This window comes from Lissotriton helveticus, chromosome 7, assembly GCF_964261635.1.
Source record: "Lissotriton helveticus chromosome 7, aLisHel1.1, whole genome shotgun sequence".
Taxonomy (NCBI): Eukaryota; Metazoa; Chordata; class Amphibia; order Caudata; family Salamandridae; genus Lissotriton; species Lissotriton helveticus.
Genome location: NC_136068.1, coordinates 1,771,815,167 through 1,771,835,473, shown reverse-complemented (window position 1 = coordinate 1,771,835,473; position 20,307 = coordinate 1,771,815,167). Strand labels below are relative to the sequence as shown.

At 44.9% G+C, this 20,307-nt stretch overlaps 1 long non-coding RNA gene across 1 annotated transcript in view; it reads left to right on the top strand.

Moving 5' to 3' along the window:
* LOC144770756 (uncharacterized) overlaps positions 1–20,307 on the top strand; it is a 79,895-nt gene that overhangs the window by 2,246 nt on the left and 57,342 nt on the right. The window lies entirely within an intron of this gene.

Genomic DNA, 20,307 nt, shown 5'->3' with positions numbered 1-20,307 from the left:
TCAAGCATTGTATACATTGGCTTTAATTAGTTTGGCTCTTGACAGTCCATTCTGCAATTTGTTACATCTTCTTCTCTCCGTTCTTGCACGTTCCAGTTTCCCCCGTGTCCCTTTGCCACCGGTATGGTTATCTTTCCGCCCCCCTGGTGATGTGAGGAGATAGAAGATCAAAAGAAGAAGAGAGACTTAGGCATATTATGTTGTTGAGTAGGGTGCATGTGTGCGTTCGGTAGTATTGTCTGGTCTGAGTGTTTAGGGTGGCTTGTGAGAGGACAAGTAGTTGTCTAGTGACAGCCATAACTCGCTCTCTTTCCCTGAGTCCCTTTGGCTGTTGGACGTTATGGTGTCGGCTCCCCTTAGGAAAATGACCCAGTTGAACCAGGCCTTAAAGGTGGCTTTTGCTGTGTCCTTCCAGTTATTCAACACCGTCTTGACCGCTGCTGTAAGCAGGAGGTCAATCAGGTCTCTGTCATTTTCGGATGTTATGGAAGGGTCCGTGTATCCCAGTATTAGGTGGTGGAAGTCCATTGATAGTGTGGCTCCTGTCATGTCATTGATTAGAGTGATTATGGAGTGCCAGAACTTCTTTGTTTTGGCGCAGTGGAATAGGAGGTGTGCTAGGTCTCCCTTCTGCCTGTTGCAGTTCCAGCAGGAGTCAGTCTCTCTGATGCCTATGTTGGCAAGACGAGCTGGGGTCCAGTAGGCCCTGTGTACTAGCCAGAATTTTGTCTGATCCAGGGTCGTTGTCACTTTCCTCCTTGATGTGGAGGACCATAAATCTGCCCTATCCTTCTCGCTTAGCTCTCTCCCTGCTGCTTCTTCCCATTGGCTTACAGTTCTGTTGTTCAATTTGGACGTTTTGGGGGTCATGGCTCTGTATATGTGTGCTACCTGGTGTCCCGTAATGTTCAGGCTATTGGCGTATTGTGTTATTGATGGGGCGAGCGTGTTTATGTTGGCTTTGGCTATTGCTACTCTTATTTTAAGGAAATTATAGAGCTCTATGTTGTCGAAGTTGTATTGTTGTCTGAGTTCGTCAAATGATGTCTGATTCCCTGTCTCCTTTAGCTGGCTCACCGTCGTTATGCCCTGCCTGTACCAGGTGTGCATATCCAGTGTTTTATTCCTGTACTTAATTCTGGGGTTGTGCCATAGCGACTCTAGCTGAGTTTGTCTGACGCTGATGTCTAGCAGTTTGTCTAATTTTAGTAGGGCCAGTCGCGTGTTCCTGAGGATTGCGTTCTGTTTAATCGCGGGGTGTTTTGTCGCTGTGAGTAGTGCCACGGGTTCCATTCCTCCTAGAAGTCTCCGCTCTAGGGAGAGCCAGGCCGGGGTGTAATCATTCTTTGGTGATATCCAGTGTAGCCCCTGTGCTGCCAAGCAGGCTGTTTGGAAGGTTCTGAAGTTCGTTATGTTCAGACCTCCTAGAACCTTGGGAAGTCTGAGTTTCTGAAGGCTGATTCTAGGCTTCTTTCCTCTCCATAGAAATGTGTTTAGTAGTTTGTCCAGTTTCTTGTGGAAGTCAGGTGTGCTAGTTAGTGGTAGCATGTTGAGCATGTAGTTGATCATAGGGGTGACCAACATTTTGATGGTCTCCACCCTTCCCCACCATGTGGTAAATCTTGGTGACCATCCCTCTAGCTTCTCTCTTGTTTTGTGCAAGATTGCTTGTTCGTTCTGGTCTACTGTGGTCCGCAAGTCTCTCTCGAACAGGAGGCCCAGGTACTTGATGGCTTTCTTCTGCCATGCTAGACCCGAGGTCCCCAGTACTGTCTTGTTGGTATGTATGTTCAGTGGTTTGCATTCAGATTTCTCTCTGTTGAGTTTGTATCCTGACACTTGCGCAAACTGATCTATGGTTTTCATTAGTGCTTTAATGGAACTTTCAGGGTCCTCCGTTACTATGAGGACATCGTCCGCATATGCTGCCAATTTGAAGGATTCACCCTCTATAGGTATGCCTCTAATGTCAGGGTTTGAGCGGATCATGCACAGTAGGGGTTCAATCGCTAGTAGGAAGAGGCCTGGGGATAAAGGGCATCCCTGCCTCGTCCCTCGTTTGAGATCTAGTAGCTCCGATGTGCCTCCATTCACAAGCACACAGGCTTTGGGTTCATTGTACAGTGCCATTACCATCTTCCTATACTGTTGGCCCAGTCCGAATTTTTGCATACATAGCTCTAAGTAGGGCCATGACACTCTGTCAAAGGCTTTTTCGGCATCGAGGGCGATCATGACCGCCGCGTTGTTGCTTTTGGCCGCGTGGTTGATTACGTGGCACAGCAGTCTTGTATTATCTTGGGACATCCTATTCTTCAGGTATCCCACTTGTGCGCAGTGTATGAGGGATGGAAGGTAAGTGTTGAGCCTGGTGGCTAGGATCTTGGCATATATTTTGCAGTCAACATTGATAAGTGATATTGGTCTGTAGTTCCCTGGGTGTTGTGCGTCTTTGCCTTCTTTGGGGATCACTATAATGTTTGCTTCCGCCATTGACGGCGTCATGCGGCCTTTGTGTATGCAGTTCGCAAAGACTGATGTCATTGCTGGCCTTAGTGCTTTGATGTAGTGTTTGTAGAACTTGGCTGTGAAACCGTCCGGCCCAGGGGCTTTTTTATCTTTCAGGCTGTTGACTGCTCTCTCTATCTCGTTTCCAGTTATTTCTGAGTCTAGTCTGTCCTTCTGTGTTTCCGTCAGGGTTGGAGTTGTGACACTCCCTAGTAGTTCCTTTCCTCCATCTGCCCTAAGCGTTTCGTCTTTTTTGTATAGCTGTGCATAGAAGTCTCTGAAAGTGTCCATTATTCCTTTGTTCGATGTGTGTGATTTGTTCGTGCCGTCTCTGACTGCTGCTATTGTGTGCTGTCTCTGCTTGCCCTTGCGGTATGCCGCAAGTGCTCTCCCTGCCCTGTTGGCCGAGCATAGATTTATTGCTCTATACTTGTTAATCCAGGTGCCTGCCCTCTCACTAAGGATCCTGTTTAATTCGTACTTTTTCTTTGTTAGCGTTGTGAGGGTGTTCCTGTCTTCTAGATTGATTATGTGACCTGCCTCTATTCTTTTTATTTCGTTTTCTAAGTCGGATATCTTTTTGTTTCTTTCTCTGTTCTGTCTTCCTTTGATGTTCATTATTGTCCCTCTCACAGTAGCTTTTATTGCGTCCCATAGTGTCTCTCTTCCTACGTCTGCTGTGTCATTGTTCGCTAGGTACTCCTTGAGTGCAACTTCTATTTCAGTACTGTTGCTGTTGTTTTTGAGGAGGTCATCGTCAAACCTCCATCTTCGTGTGGGGTGCTCGTTGTGTCTGCCCGTCAGAGTTAGGCAGATGTGAGAGTGGTCTGATATCGCTCTTGGGCCTATCTCTGTGTGTTCTATCAGGTGTGTGTGAGTGTCTGATATCAGTATATAGTCGATCCTACTGTATGAGTTGTGTGGATTAGAGTAGAAGGTGTATTCCCTCTCATCTGGGTTTTGTAGTCTCCACGGGTCTGCTAGTCTGAGTCTTGTGCAGAGGTCTTGTAGTGGGTTGCCTCTCTGTGTGTTCAGGCTCTGTCTTTGTGGGTGTCTGTCTATGGCAGGATCCAGAACTTGGTTCATGTCGCCCGCTACTATTAGCAGTTCTCCCAAAGGTAGCGCGTCTAGTTCCTTGCCTGTCTGTTCCCAGAATGCCTTATCCTCTGTATTGGGTCCGTATATGTTTACCACATGTATAAGCTCCTCACCCCTGAGCACGCTAGTGATTAATAATCTCCCCTCCTCGTCCCTCTTAGTTTTGACCGGTGATAGTTTTGACTTTTTGCTAAGTATAGTGATGACTCCGTTTTTTTTGTTCTTTGCGGGAGTCCCTATTACGTGACCTATCCATCCTGCTTTTAGGCGGTCTATGTCTTCCTCGGCTAGCCTGGTCTCCTGCAGCACATAAATGTCACTTTTCAGTTTGAATAGGTGATCTAGGACTTTCCTTCTCTTAACAGGGTGGTTGAGGCCCTTTACATTCATTGATACTACTCTTATGTCCGCTTTGAGATTATGGTTCATGTTGTGTGTCATTTTCGCTCCTTCCTGGCTGGCTTCTTTGCTGGCTTCCTACTTGTCCTAGTTCTGTGTTTGGTTCTCCTGTCTACTCTCTCTTGAAGAATGAAAAGGGTGTAGAAAGATAGGGAAAGATAAGAAAGTATTGTCAGCCCATGTGTGTGTACCCCGCACCCCCCTCCCCCCCTCTGCCCCCCTCCCCTCCCTCCCCCCTCCCCCCCTTACTTGCATATTGGGTGTGCGACAACAAAGTTCCTTGTCCGCAACTCCCTGAGGTAGATTGGTCGTCGCTCTGCAATGTTCATCGTCTTGTTATAAGTTCTGCTGTTTCTCTCTATGAAGTTTTCCTTCGCTGTTCTGGGTAGTGTCTTATTAAAGTCTCTTCATTCGAGCTATGAGGTAGCTCTGAGGTGGCCTTGAGGTAGATGTCGGTGTAATGTTCGTTGGCTTGGTCCTTTGGTGTTGAGGTATTTCCTTGTGCATCCCTTGTGCTTCTTTCTTTCCTGGGGCCGGCTCAATCAGCTTTCCCATCTTCGGATGGTGATGCGCTTCTTTTTGGAGCGCTTTGGCTGTGCCCGCTTGCTTCCATCTCCTCAGTTGGTGGACCTGCCAGGTAGCGTTTTAGTTCTCCTGGATCCTCGAACGCGATGGATCGCCAGTTGTCTGTGACCTTGAATCGGGCTGGTCCCGTGAACGAATATGTGAGGTTCCTTTTCCGCAGCTCTTCTCTCATGGCTAAAAAGCCTTTCCTGGCTTCTACTGTGGTCTTCGAGTAGTCCTGCGTGAGCACGATCTTGTTGCTCGCCCAGGTGAGGTTTTGATTCCTCCTTGCAAAGGCGAAAATCGCGTCTGTATGTTCTGCTCTGAGTGGGGAGCAGATTATAGCCCTTGGGGGCTTGCCCAACGCTGGCTTCCCCGCTGGTACTCTGTATGCTTTGTTGACTTCAAACTGTCTCTCAAAAGTAAGGCCGGTGAGCTTAGGGAGCATGTCCTCGAGCATTGCAGCGCAAGATTTCTCCTTATCCTCTTGGCCTTCTGCTACGCCTAGGATTCTGATGTTCCCCTTTCTTGCTCTGTCGTCTTGTTCTGCCAGCTGCTTCTGCATCGCTTTGGCCATCTTTGCGTGTTCTTCCGTGGCCTTGATGTTCTTCTTAGTTGCGTCTTCCACCTCGCTTATCTTGTTCTCTGCTTTCTCCAGTCTGGTGTTTGTGTTATGCTGGTCAGCTCGAATCGCTGCTAGCTCTAGTTGCATGTTATCTATCGATTTTTTGGTTTCTCTCGCCATGACCTTGACTTCGGTAATACTTTTCAGCACTGTTTCTAGTGTTGCATTCTCTGTTCTGTGCTTCCCGGGTGATTCCAGTATCTCTTTCCTTAGTTTCTTCAGGTCGTTAGTGTCTTTCAGCTCGGCCATCTTCCTTAATTGTGATCCGCTCCCACTGCTTAGAGTGCCTGTTATCCTTTCCTTGGCTTGCTGTTTGTCCTGCGTGGGTACTAATGTTTTTATTGTGGCGCTATAGCGGAAACGGCTTGGAACCTTGATCTGCCTGGTCTTTGTTTTTATTCTTGCCCCCTCCAGCGTTTGCTTTGTCTCGTACGACCCTGTGTGGGTCTTGTTGTACACTTCTATGGCTTTGACGCTGCGTTGGCCCTGTGGCTCCACCTCTCCCCCTTGATTATGGCGCTGAGTACTGAAGGAGATAGCTCCACCGTTTTCCCAGTCTCCTTTTTCCCTGATGTATCCTTTCCCCGGCTCCTCCTTGGCTGAGCCTGTTCCTATCCGTGGGTGTGGTGTGTTAAGGGGGTTTTGCTGCCCTGCACTGCTGTTGCGTGGTGCTGTTCCCCCTGCAGGTGTCGCAGTAGCTGTAGCTGTACTCCCCCCGCGCTTTGCTGCTTCCAGCTGCCTTTAAACACTGCCCCTATATTTTGCCTTGCTGACGAGGTGGGTATTTCCCAGCTCGGCTCTCCCCTGGGGCGCCGTGTGACTTTTGTTTGCTTCTTTTCCCTCGCTTTGTTCTCCCGATATAGAGGAGGGAGAGGGCGGGGCGCACTCGTTCGTACCTCGTTAGCGCTGTTTATGCTGCTGGGCGTCTTGCTCTTTGCGTGTGTCCAGGCCGGGGGGAGGTCGATTTTGACTACCTGTGGTGCCGCTTCAGCAGTGTGTCTGCCTTCTTGCGTCCGCACTCGTTCCTTCGTCACCTTGTTTTGCTTCCGGGTCACTGGATGGCGTGTGTTTCCGCTTCCTCTCTCTCTCTGGCTTCCGGTTTGGCTGCCTTCTTCTTCCGCCTCCTACCTTCCCGTGATGGCCGCCTCCGTTTAGAACTTCCGGTTTGGCTCCGCTTGGTTCCCGCAGTCCTGTGGTCACTGCTGGCGGTGTGTCCCTTTGATAGGTAAGCGCTCCGGAGGTGTTTCCCGCGCTGCAGCGTCTCTCCGCTTTCCCGCTCCTCACCTCCTTCCCGCTTCCTCCTTCATTTCTACTTCATTTCATTTCTGTTTCCCGGTTCGGCTCCCGTCACCAATCCGCTGAGTGCGCTTGTGCTTGCCTGCGCCCGCTTGTGTTTTTACGTTCGTAGGGGGGTCCAGGCTTAGTTGCTCTTCACTCAGGGCTGTTGTTCTTTAGTGCCGCCCTTCCGCCATCTTCTCTCCCCCGTCTCGGTTGTTTCAGCGTTGTTTGGCTATTTGGGGCTTCTGCGCTTACTTTTGAGGGCTGGCTGCTTTATTTCCTTGTAGCTCTTCACTTCATGCTCCGCCGACTTCTTTTACAGGGTGTTCACCCTATGTTTGGCTGCCTTAAATCGCATTTGTTTCCTCAGGGGTCACGGAGCTCCAGACCTAGACGACCATCCTCTTTGTCGTCCAAGCCACGCCCCCGGTGAATGAAGTATTCTAAACCCCCCGGGGACCTTTGGAATGAGTCTCGGCAGAATCCGGTTGGATGTCAGTGTGCTCTCTCTTGCTGCCAGGGCCACAGGCCCTGGCCCTGTTAGCACATTGACACTGCCTGCAGCAGCTGCAACCCTTGGGAATGCACAGCAGCCCGAGCTCCAGTCCTCACATATTCTTGGCCTTGACACCCCCATGGTCCAAAATGCAACACACATCTGAAAGGATGTCGGCAGCACAGCAACACGGAACACCAAAACCAATCAGCAAGTGTTACTATCCATTGTGCTGCTGCTACCTCAACGCCCAGACACCCAAACTTGCAACATTACATGGAGCACAATATCATATAGTAACACCTTTTGTGAAACTATCTGCCAACTGAATGTTCTTGTTCAAGGACCCTCCTCCTGCTAACCTTTCTTCTTGCCCTTGAGGTCCTCAAACCCAACATTTGTAACCTTGATGTCTCTGTTCTCCCAGCAGCCCCACTGTCCCATCCTTCTCGCAGTCCCTCTTTATTTCTTTGCAGTTTTATATAGTGCGAACTCGACCCAAGAGCATTATTAGAGCACTTTACACGCGCACCAGTTGCTTTACACAAGAACACATTCATATTTGGTATGGGACCAGGAAAAGTGGTCTAGCTTATCCTCTGCTCTAAATACCAAAGATTAAAAAAAAGTTCTGGTGAATTGAAAACAGCTATAGAACCCAACCTAGCACCAGAAATATGGGAAGGCCACTTTCAGGCTTTGTATTCCAGCGAGGCCCACTCTGATGACTCTGCTAACTTATCTATCCTTGGCTCCTTCACCATCCAGCCAGAGGAGTGTGACGTAATGGTGGCTGAAGTGTGCACTGCTATTAATAAACTTGCCTTAAATAAAGCACCCGGCCTGGATAAACTTCCAGGCGACCTTTTTAAGCACCAGCCCAAAATCTGGTGTCCTTATCTCTGTATTGTTTTTAATGCGATTCTGAGAGGTATGGCTCTCCCTAGTACTTGGCTGGGAGCAGAGATAGTCCCAATCTATAACGAGCATTTACAATGCAATGCTCTCGGCATTATTAAAGGTAGAGCTATTGACATTGCTCGTGACATTTTTTTTCATTTTTAAAAAAAAACATAAATAAATGGTATTGTCATTTACAATGGCAATAGGTGGGCATTAGATAGTTGTAGAGAGTATTCGCAGACACAGAGCCACACACACACACAGAAAGCCACACACACACAGAAAGCCACATACACACACAGAAAGCCACATACACACAGAAAGCCACACACACACACAGAGCCACACACACACACACACAGAGCCACACACACAGAGAGCCACACACACACATAGAGCCCCACACACACACAGAGCCCCACACACACACAGAGTCCCACACACACAGAGCCCCCCACACACACAATGCCCCCCACACACACACACAGCAAGACACACACACACACAGAGAGCCACACACACACACACAGCGAGACACACACAGAGAGCCACACACACACACAGAGCCCCACACCCACAGAGCCTCCCACACACACACAGAGCGCCACACACACACACAGAGCGCCACACACACACAGCGAGACACACACACACAGCGAGCCACACACACACACACACACACAGAGCCACACACACACACAGAGCCACCCACACACACAGAGCCACCCACACACACAACGCCACACACAACGAGGAACAGGGGGAGCAGAAAAGCAAGCACAACGAGGCAACAGGGGGTGGGGGGCCGAAAAGCGAGCACAACGAGGCAACAGGGGTGTGGGCGGCAGAAAAGCGAGCACAACGAGGGAACAGGGGTGTGGGGGGCAGAAAAGCGAGCTACTCTCCTGCCACTTTGCACATTAGGTCTACTTTCTTTCCCCCCATTAACCTAATTGTGAAAGCAGTGGTCTCACCTTCTGACGAACTGATCTTGAGGTACTTTGCACTTTAAGTCGTTCATACTTCCTAATAACCCATTGATGATTTTAGTGCCCCCCTGACCTTACAGTTCGAAGGAATTTTAGATTGCAAGGAAACTTTGAGATGGTTGTTCTATCTCTTTTAGTACTGTGTTAATGCAATTATGTTTCACATGAGATGGGTACTATAGAGTGGCACCCAGACTTTACTATACTTTGTTTCATGTGCTCAACTGGAGGGCCGGGTACGGCCTAAAGGTATAAATAAATGCTGAGAGATCGCCCGTGTTTCTCTCGGCCACCCCCAGAACCAGTCTGTGTCTCTGTACTTTGTATGCTGTGTGTGCCATATTTATAGCAGCCTGTACCCCCGTTGCAGGACTCCACGGGTACCTAGAGTCCTTTTTACGCCAACTGACGATAGTGATCTTTGTATCTCCGTTTGGTAACCAAGACATGAATACATGTATACTCGTATTATACTCTTACTAGCAGCCCGTCCCGACGATGTCCGGGTATGAATTACTGCCGGCCAGTAGTATATTGTTTTGTAGGATTTCGTTTTGATAGCATTTCTTATCTGTGACAGGCCTGTGAAACGCTCCGATTCACAGTGCACTGCTGATGCACTTAAGAGTGCACGTTCAGTAGTGTTTGAACTCGAGTTTCTTTACTTTATTTTTCCTTGCAATATTATATAGCGCGAACTCGACAACATGGCATGAGCACAATTTGCATTACAGAAGAACACATTCATTTGTGATAGGCACGGGGAGACAAAGCGATTTGCCTGGAATCACAGGATGTTGAGCTGATGCCAAGATTCAAACGTAGCTCCCCAGCTCTAAAGTTCGCAATTCTAGAACTTTTGGCGGGAGGTTGTCTAAAAGTGTATGTCAGTGCTGGCCATCAATGAGAGAGACCTGTGCATTTTTCAAATGGGTGGTGAAAAAATATGAGTATGTTGCTTGAGATGTGTGCCGCCGTGCCACCAATGTATTTACCGGGGGAGGGTAAACACCCATTATTCCGCAACTTTCTTTCCGCATACCATCACTCAGCATACTTTCATTATGAAAGTACCATGACTCCGCAATGCCATTATAACGCATGGCATTACATTTTCTATGCTTTTACCACGCATATATTTACAACGAAATTCGTTGTAAATGCATGAATGGTAAAGGCATGGGTTTTTTTTAATGTTTGGATAAGGTAAGTATGGTTATAGGGGTATATGTTTTGAGGTACTGAGGTATATGTTTTGGGGTGTTTGGGTATTTTAAGGGTTCAGATATAGTTTTGGGTTATGGGGTACAGGGGTAGTTTTAGGGTATAGGGATAGGTATGGGTTTTGGGGTACAGGGTTATTTTTAGGGATCAGGGCTAGTTTTGGGTTTTGAGGTACAGGGGTGTTTTTAGGGTTCAGGGGTAGGTTTGGGGTACAGGGGTACAGGGGTATTTTAAGGGCTAAGGGCTAGATTTGGGTTTTGGGGTACAGGGGTATTTTAGGATTCAGGGGTAGGTTTGGGTTTTGGGGTACAGGGTTTTTTTAGGGTTCAGGGCTAGGTTTGGGTTTTGGGGTACTGGGGTATTTTTAGGGTTCAGGGGTAGGTTTGGGTTTTGAGGTACAGGGGTATTTATAGGGTTCAGGGCTAGGTTTGGGTTTTGGGGTACAGGGGTATTTTTAGGGTTTAGGGCTAGGTTTGGGTTTTGGGGTACAGGGTATATTTATAGGGTTAAAATGGTTAGTGTTTAAGGGTGTTGGGGTATTTTAAGGAGTAAGGGTGGGTTATGATTATGGGGTGCAGGGGTATTTAAAGGGAGCAGGGTGGGATTCGTTTTTAGGGTGTAAAGGGTAATAAAATAAAATAATAAATAAAAATAATATAAATAATGCAATTTAAAAGAACAAATGTTTGAAGGTTAGAGCTGCATGCATTACAAGGCACGAAAACCGGATGGCTGGCAGTGCGTCGTGTGACCTCTTAAAGCTCGAGGGCTTTCTCCAAACGTATGAGGGACTTGGGATGACTTCTCTCTGCATGAAGCAGGGTGTTCCCGGCAGTACTCTTGCGGAATAACTTCATTCTAATATGGCCGTAATATTTGACTCGTTTTCTTAGTCCTTTGTTTATGTTTGCACAAGGAAGTGATACGTGAGACTTTATTTAATGTGAATGTGAGGAACACAAATCACCCGTAATCAAGCCGAGTGTTCGGTGAAACGCGATGGGCTGGTTCCATTTTTTGTCATGCTGGAAATAAATTATGGCATATGAAACATGAACTTCTGGTTAATTGAATGGTGAACGCGCTGGAGAAGAGTGCATCGCGCTACCTTTGAAGCATTTTGTGAAACGACTTATAATTGGCAGGGAACCCTCTGACCCTGCATTGCACCGCAGTTTTGAGTGTCCCGGTTCTTTCGGAGGAAGGAAAACGTGTGTATATATATATATATATATATTCACTGAAAAAACCATAGGTTATAGACCATATATAGTTAGGAAATAGCATTTAGAAAACCTTATTTTACTCACACAAAACCATTGAAATTCCATATATAGTTAGTTGCACTAACTATATATCGCGCACCTGCAATCCACTGCTGATGATGTCACATATTACATCATTCATGACATGGTCAGTGACATCACTGATGACATCACTGATGACATCTCAAATGACATCACTGATGACATCACTGATGACATCTCATTTGACATTACTGATCACATCACTGATGACATCATTCATGTGATGATACAATGAACCTCTTCAGACTCTAATATAACCTTAGATACACTCAGTGTAAACAGACACTCACAGACTGTCACTCATCCATGGAGTTACTCACACACCTAGTCAGTCTTGCAAAGAATCAATCACACCTCGATTTCCTCAACTATATAGTTATACACACCTTACTTATTGGAACATATAATAACACATATTTACTCTGTTATACAATCCCTGATACAAGTTGACAATAATCCATACAGCCACTCACACATTCACTGGCTCTTATGCACAGTTATTTATATATGTCAACTATCACATGTACTGTGTTTTACATATGTACTTACTTTGACATGTAGCACTGAGATATCCATTCACTCACCAATACACTCATGCACACAGTCAACCGCCCATACAGATGTTTCCACATGCACTTTTGAACCCATACATCTAGTGAATCAACTGCTCACACATCTATGCACAGAGTCATACACCTCCCAGACACCCACACACACACTCAGTCTCCCATACAAATACTTGGGCAACTAATCAATAACCCATATAGTTAGTCATATAGCTAATGATCAACACATGCATCAGATTACAAAACAACAGACACAATGATGCACAATTTAAAACAGTTTAGTCACTAACCCATGCACTCAGTGAGACACATTTAATCACTCACTTATACAGTCAGTCATGCACCTACTAAATCCTTCATCCAGACACTTATACATCCACTCATTCTTCAATATGTAAGACATATTTTAACTTTACAGAAGCATACAGTCACTGGATGTTGTCATCAGTGATGTCATCAGTGATGTCATTTGAGATGTCATCAGTGATGTCATCAGTGATGTCACTGACCATGTCATGAATGATGTAATATGTGACATCATCAGCAGTGGATTGCAGGTGCGCGATATATAGTTAGTGCAACTAACTATATATGGAATTTCAATGGTTTTGTGTGAGTAAAATAAGGTTTTCTAAATGCTATTTCCTAACTATATATGGTCTATAACCTATGGTTTTTTCAGTGAATTTTCAAGGTTTTGTAAATGCTAATTCCTAACTATATATGGTCTATAACCTATGGTTTTTTCTGTGAATTTCATTGGTTTTTTAACAGCTAATATCTGTAGCTGTAAAATGTATTCTTCTTTAAATCCAAAAATATATTTTATATGTTTATGAATAATTTTTTTTTTAAATATTTTTTTTTCTTCGTTCCCGCTTCGCGAATCGGGAAGCTTCCCGTTAGCTGACCTTGATGCCGCGAAATAGACCGCGAGCCGGTAAACGTTTCTTTACCGCAAGTGCCGCGTTAGAAAACAACATCGTGACGCCTCCCGTCCGCATGACGTTTCACGTTGTCGCGTGATACGTCATATGACGTGCTACGTTAGCGAACTGGTACGCGAAGCGAGTCGCAAAGCGCAGGTTTCTGGAAGCAAACCGGGAGGCCCTGCAAAGCGCTTAACGTAAACACAGCAAGTCATGTGACTTGGTAATAACACTTTTCATTGGTTCATTTCACTTTTGGTTTCCTAATGATGTAAGACTAGGTCATATAATCTAAAATGAACACTTTTGATTGGTTGAGAACTCTTGTTTTTCCCAAATGATGAAAATCCCTCCTTCTTTCCTCACTCTGACTTTCATCATTGTGAGAGAAAGACCCTTTGTGATCACTGAGCAATGGCTTCTTTAGTAGCTTCAGCTGGTGCTTCCCCACCACCTCCACCACATCCAAGGAAGAGTGGACCACCTGCTCAAGTTGTAATTCAACAAGAAGAAGAAGAAGAGGAACAGGAGGACGAGCACGAAGAGAGGCAGTTTTTGCCTGAGCAGCCCAAGACGTCTCACCGGAAAGAAAACTTCATTTGGCAATTTTTTAAAATTCCCAAAGGTCAGAAAAAAGTAAATGCAAGATACGTAACTTGCCTTATATGTCAAGATAGACTGTCCAGAGGGACCGACAAAAAATACAGTTTCGGAAACTACACAATGCATCGCCATATGACTAGGTGGCATCCTAACAACTACAGTGCTGCACAGTTTCGGAACGACCTAGATAATCTCCCTATTATGGCCAGAAGATCTGTTGTACCGGAAGTAACGGGACCAGAGGGCAGGGAGATGGTGCCAAATATACAAATGAGATTTGGTGAAGTAAAACACACCTGCGTATTTTGCGATGGATTCATTTCCTACGGAGAAAGAAGCATCACTCTGATCAACAGAGCTATTGACTATCATATGCAAGTTTGTCCGAAACGCCCAAAATAATAAATACTTCTTTTTTTTGTTTTGTTGCTCCTGTTGAGCCCTTTACAATGAATCGTTTTCATTGCCCCCTCCAAGAAAAACCCAAAAAAATATAAAACTGTTCCGAAAAATTCAAAAACAGTAAAAAAATGTTCAGAAAAAAAAAAAAAAAAGTTCTTTTCAGAACTACCTCCCCGTTATTAAAAAATTGGTACAATATTTGGAACTGTGCCAACCTCTATTTCTCTTAGTTCGCTTCCTAGTTCGCTCGCTGGTACGCGAACTGGAAGCGAACCAAAAACAGTAAGTATAAGGGAAGGAAACACACACTTATGTTAAAAGAAAGACAGCTATAGGGGAGTAAACTAGAGATACTATTACCCATAATCCACTACTGATGATGTCACATATTACATCATTCATGACATGCTCAGTGACATCATCAGCAGAGGATTGCGGGTTTTTTGGCAACATGCCTTATCCACGGTTTAATAACGCTGCCTTTTGCTTTATATAAGTTTTCAAATTGTATGAAATATATACCAATAGGTCTTTATGAACCTTTAGGTAGTGCTTTTGTTCATGAGGTCTGGTCGCTTCCATACACATACAGATGTTTCAAAGATGATCAAGAAGTTTATCTGAATGGAGAGGAATGCACTGAGACGCCAGATCATTCACTAATGTGTAGGCACATACAGTTACACGATTCATGCAACAAACACCGACCAAATATGGCTTGCGTGTTGCAAGGCACGCCAGTTCCTGCTATCATCCCCACGTTCAAGTTGTTGGAAAATGGTAGTTATTTGATGCTCAATAATGAAGATTGTTCTGAGTTAATTAAAAAGTATTCCTTTTATCGTAACAGTAAGTGAACGGGTTATTTGCTGCAGAAATGTTCTATTTCCTCCCACACATGAACATAGGGAGTTTTCAATCTGGCCACAAATACCAACCTTGGGACACGTTTCAACGGCATGACAAGAATAAGAGCTCTTTTGTCTCAGAGAGAGGTGGCCTTGAGTTCGGCCCGTGAAACTTTCGTACTTCACATAGCGAACACCCGTACACAGGTTTGCCTTTCAATTTCAGCAACATGTTTCCGACTATCTTTAACGCATCCTCCACAAAATCCCTGGCACACTTTTTTAAAGTTGTTACCAGTGGTCTCGTGACTTCATTTGAGAAAATCTTTGGAGTCATCCCTGCTCCCTTTCATTCCATTTTCTCCACTCTGCTTCGTGGATTGCATTTTTACTTGCATTACCAGCGGACGCTCTTGTGCTTTTTTACATTTTTAAATATGGATGTCCCTCCTATGCAACCTCCGACCCTGCAGCTGCTGACACTGTTCCGCAATCGCATGCTAGAATATTATGGCACAATGCCGTTGGCGATATTAAGCACGGCATATGGATTATCTTTTCGGTTCTCCTACTTCACCTGTGTCCAGCCTGTATTTCACTGCCTGACCTGTGATTTCGATTGGGCCATTGATTTGTGTCTCTGCGGACCGGTTTCTCCTGACGTCGACTTTAATCAGCTGATGACTCCTATCATTACTCACGAGTTGATTTGTCCTGGCGAAAGGATTATGGCTGTGGCATTGATGCATGGACTACTTGGTCCCTGGAATTTACTGGCGGCAGCACAGTCTTTCTTGGAACACAGCTTTCTTGAAAACCCACCGAGCTGTCCTCTGATGGTGATAGAGGATCCGGTGCTGGGAGAGCACGTATGTTCTTTTCCGCTTTTAAATTGGATGGCTGAACTGTTTTCGGATGAAGACGGTGACTTCCTATTGGAGGCTGTTGCAGCTTATTTTGCATACACAGTTATGTCATAGACCTTTTTCATGTTTCATATGCTGAGTACTAGCATTTCATTGACAATTCATTGACTTATTTGTCAAGTTTTTATTATTTACCTTGCCTATTGGCTTAAGACTCGATAAAGTACTTGGCTGTTTTATTTTTCTTTAGCATTGAATTTTCCTAGTTTTTAATGCTTTACCTTGCGGACCGTCCACATATAAACTTGCAATCTGCTCTCATGAGATGGCACTTCTATTATCTTATTCAGTTCGTTTCCGGATCATGAGGAGGTGTCATCTAGGTCCTGGATATCTTTACACCGTGTTAAGTTAGCATGGGCTCATTACCGGTTTAAACGCCATTTTTCCTTTTTTGCAACTTCTGCACACGACACTTAGTTGTTGCTTTAGCTTTCCACCTAGTAGTTCATCGTGGTTTACATGAGAATAATATGTTATTGGTCTACTATCTGCTTTACTTGTTAAACTATATCTGTACAGCGAGTGCTAAAGTTTCAAGAACAACACGATACAGAATTGTTATGAGGTCTGATCTCCACGACTTCATACTCATAACATAAGTGCAACTTCTGCCAATTCTGGGCATGAGGCGGGTTTTATATTGCTTTGCCGAACACACATACACAACAGTTGATGCGGTTCACATGAAGAGAGAGCTGGTGTATGCTGATGTGATTCCTTCAAATGTAAGACACTAAAGTATGGACACGCCCTAAACCAACACAAAGAGACCTTCTTAGCAAATAATATAATATGTGTATTAGGGAGGGTGAGATATAAGCAGCCGCGGGCCGTGGAGGGAGTTACGATGGGGCAGGGAGGCGGGGAGGGGGAGAAGCAGGGTGGAGCCCTCTCTACCTTGCCCCTCCCCCTCCCCGCCTCCCTGCCCCACCGTAACTCCCTCCACGGCCCGCGGCTGCTTATAAGTGTTGCTAACTCTTATTCATTTACAGCATGTTAACATACTGTCACCATTCGCTTTTTATGTACTAGTAACTATGCTGGTAATTTTGCTACTGATAATATGTGTACTTGTATTCTCCACCCTGCTTCTCCCCCTCCCCGCCTCCCTGCCTCACCGTAACTCCCTCCACGGCCCGCGGCTGCTTATAAGTGTTGCTAACTCTTATTCATTTACAGCATGTTAACATACTATCACCATTCACTTTTTATGTACTAGTAACTATGCTGGTAATTTTGCTACTGATAATATGTGTACTTTTATTATCTAAGGTACTACGCCTGAGAAGACGGCATTAGTAAATAAACATTTCAAATACACATGTGTTCTTCTTAACTCCATGTTCTGGTTTCTAAGAAATATATAACGACCGACTGTTCATGAGTTCCACGTATCCTGAGGTACTATAAGTTCATATTCTGGATTGTCTAAACATTGAGAGTTTGTTATATCCAATGTGACACTGTACCTAGCTTGCTAAATAGTTTTTGATTACTAACGTGAGTTTTGGGACACCCTAATTCGCCGAGGTTCCAATCCTCTGTCCACAGTTCTGTGTGAGAACAGAAACCCTGCGACAAGGGCACCCCCGACCCTTGCTGGAGCTTCATCACACTTGCGATACAACTCCAGCAATGCGCCACCTTTACGGCACAGATACATCACGCATCTGTGCTGTTTTTGCCCCATGATGCGCCGCATTGTAAATGCAGCACACCATAGGTGACGGAACAGCGGCACAGAATGACTAACACATCCCTGGTGATGCGCCAGTCATCATAAATCTATCCCTATGCTTCTTATCTTGTTAGAGATGAACCGCCATATGTATCATAAAAGTTATTTGCATTTCCTAAATAGCGAACTTTAAGGAATAAATAGCGATTCTTTACCATTCCTAGTTTGCGATGAGCTATTTGCTAATTAGCCGAATGTAGCCCAATGAAGCCCAATGTAGCCCAATGTAGCCCAAAGATGGCCGCCAGACACACAAAAAAACAAATGTAGCCCAAATATCAGCCAGATGTAGCCCAACTATAGCCCAGTGACAGAATGACCAATCAGCTTCGCAAACCTCCGTTACGCGAAGCGGAGCGCTGTTACAGATATATATCTTTTTTTGAACGTTAATTTCTCAAAATCCACTGGAGCACATATATTGAGACCTAGCAAAGGCACATCGGGCTACCAGTCCCTAATATTTTGCCAAGTTTCGTGCAAATCCATTCAGCCGTTCAATTATTATTTTTATTATTTTTTTTTGCCCCGCGGGGCCCTTTTAAAACCTCCACATCAAACCTAGGGGGTCAGCGAGGATCTACTATGCCCCCTTATAGTTATTTCCCCCTTTGTTTTGACCTCCTCTTGTCTCTCGATCCTACCGAGAGACAAGATGGCGGCCGCTACGGACTGTTTGGAATGTTGACAGACGCCGGAGAACCAATCAGCTTCGCTTCACAAAGCTCCGTTGCGCGAAAAGTCCGCGAACCAGAGCGCTAACCGGTCCGCTGTTACAGATATATATCTTTTTTTAAACGTTAATTTCTCAAAATCCACTGGAGCACATATATTGAGACCTACAAAAGGCACATCGGGCTACCAGTCCCTACAATTTTGCCAAGTTTCGTGCAAATCCATTCAGCCGTTCGGGCTAAAAGTGAGGCCAACCGCCCTATGGAAAACTCAATGTTAAAAACACGTTTTGGGACCCCCCTTTTTTCTCGGCCCCCACTGGACGAACCCCCCCCAAATTTTCAAGGGCTGCTCAGAAACAAAATGTGCCATTTTCCTGAAAATTTCAGCCGATTCCGTCCACAAACGCCAAAGTTATTAGACATAGAATTTTCAAAAAACCCATAGAGAAAAAATCCTAACTATATATACCTACTGGCGACCGCCAGTAGGTAATATATACCTCCACACGCCGGTTCCAGGTTTCCCGACTCCTGAGCGCTCAGTGTGGGTGCGTGCCCTACGGCGGAACCTCGCCGTTAAATATTTCTCACTCCTCCGTAACCACGAAAGTAATGGGCGCACTCGCTCTGATTTTCCACAATTACATTTATTTAAATCTGTTTCAGCATGAAAACAAACAAACGATCTACGCGTTTCAGTGCTCCTAGCACCTTGCTCACGATCACTTTCCTCAAGTTTTTTCATGATATTTAAAGCAACCAATGATATTAGATGTTACGTCATATCCTGTTTTTAACATCTGAGCATTGTGGTATTTGTAGTTTTTATGGTAAAAAGAGTCTCTAGTGGAGTTACACCATTCATTTTTACAAGAAAGTCCCAGTGCCCCTTATTACATTTCATAATGGGGTAACAGTTCAATTAATTTTCTACTTGTTATATCTTTTCCATTTCAATCCCTCCAGTGGGATGTGTCACTTTTAATCCATCATTGTGGGACCCTTATTTTTCATTTTTGAAGTCTTGTTTTTGAATGCAGTTTTCAACTTCACAAGCTCACTTATATCTTTATTGGAGATGAATATATAACTCCTCTGATTGGTTAAGGCCGTGCGGATTTAGGGTTCTAAAGTTTAGGATGTGTCGTGATTCCTTTTTTCGCAAGATTTTCTCACGATCTCCTCCACGTATATTTCTGGGTACTGTTTCAATGCCGAAGAATTTCAATTTCAGCCAGTCCCCATTGTGTTTTTGCTCCATATGTTTGGCCACTGCATTCGCTCTGTCCTTATGTACCGTGGCTCTGACATGTTCCATTATTCGTTTTTTCAATTCCCCTTTGGTGCTGCCCACATACATAAGGGGGCAAGGACATTCAATGCCATAGATTGTGAATTCCGTTGTGCAAGAGATCAGTTGTCGTATTTGCCATTTTTTATCATTGGGTAATGATATTTCCTTGATTTGTTTTGCAATTTGGCACATTTTACAGTTGTAACATTTTACGAAGCCAGTGGTTTTGAGCCAATCTTTCTTTTTGCTGGTTTTGCAGTGGCTATGGATCAGGTGGTCCTTCAAATGTGGTGCTCTTCTAGAGTACACACAGTAGGGAAGCTAGTGGGCCCACATCCAGTGGTAACATATAGAAGAGCACCAAATTTGAAGGACCACCTGATCCATAGCCACTGCAAAACCAGCAAAAAGAAAGATTGGCTCAAAACCACTGGCATCGTAAAATGTTACAACTGTAAAATGTGCCAAATTGCAAAACAAACCAAGGAAATATCATTACCCAATGATAAAAAATGGCAAATACGACAACTGATCTCTTGCACAACGGAATTCACAATCTGTGGCATTGAATGTCCTTGCCCCCTTATGTATGTGGGCAGCACCAAAGGGGAATTGAAAAAACGAATAATGGAACATGTCAGAGCCACGGTACATAAGGACAGAGCGAATGCAGTGACCAAACATATGGAGCAAAAACACAATGGGGACTGGCTGAAATTGAAATTCTTCGGCATTGAAACAGTACCCAGAAATATACGTGGAGGAGATCGTGAGAAAATCTTGCGAAAAAGGAATCCCGACACATCCTAAACTTTAGAACCCTAAATCCGCACGGCCTTAACCAATCAGAGGAGTTATATATTCATCTCCAATAAAGATATAAGTGAGCTTGTGAAGTTGAAAACTGCATTCAAAAACAAGACTTCAAAA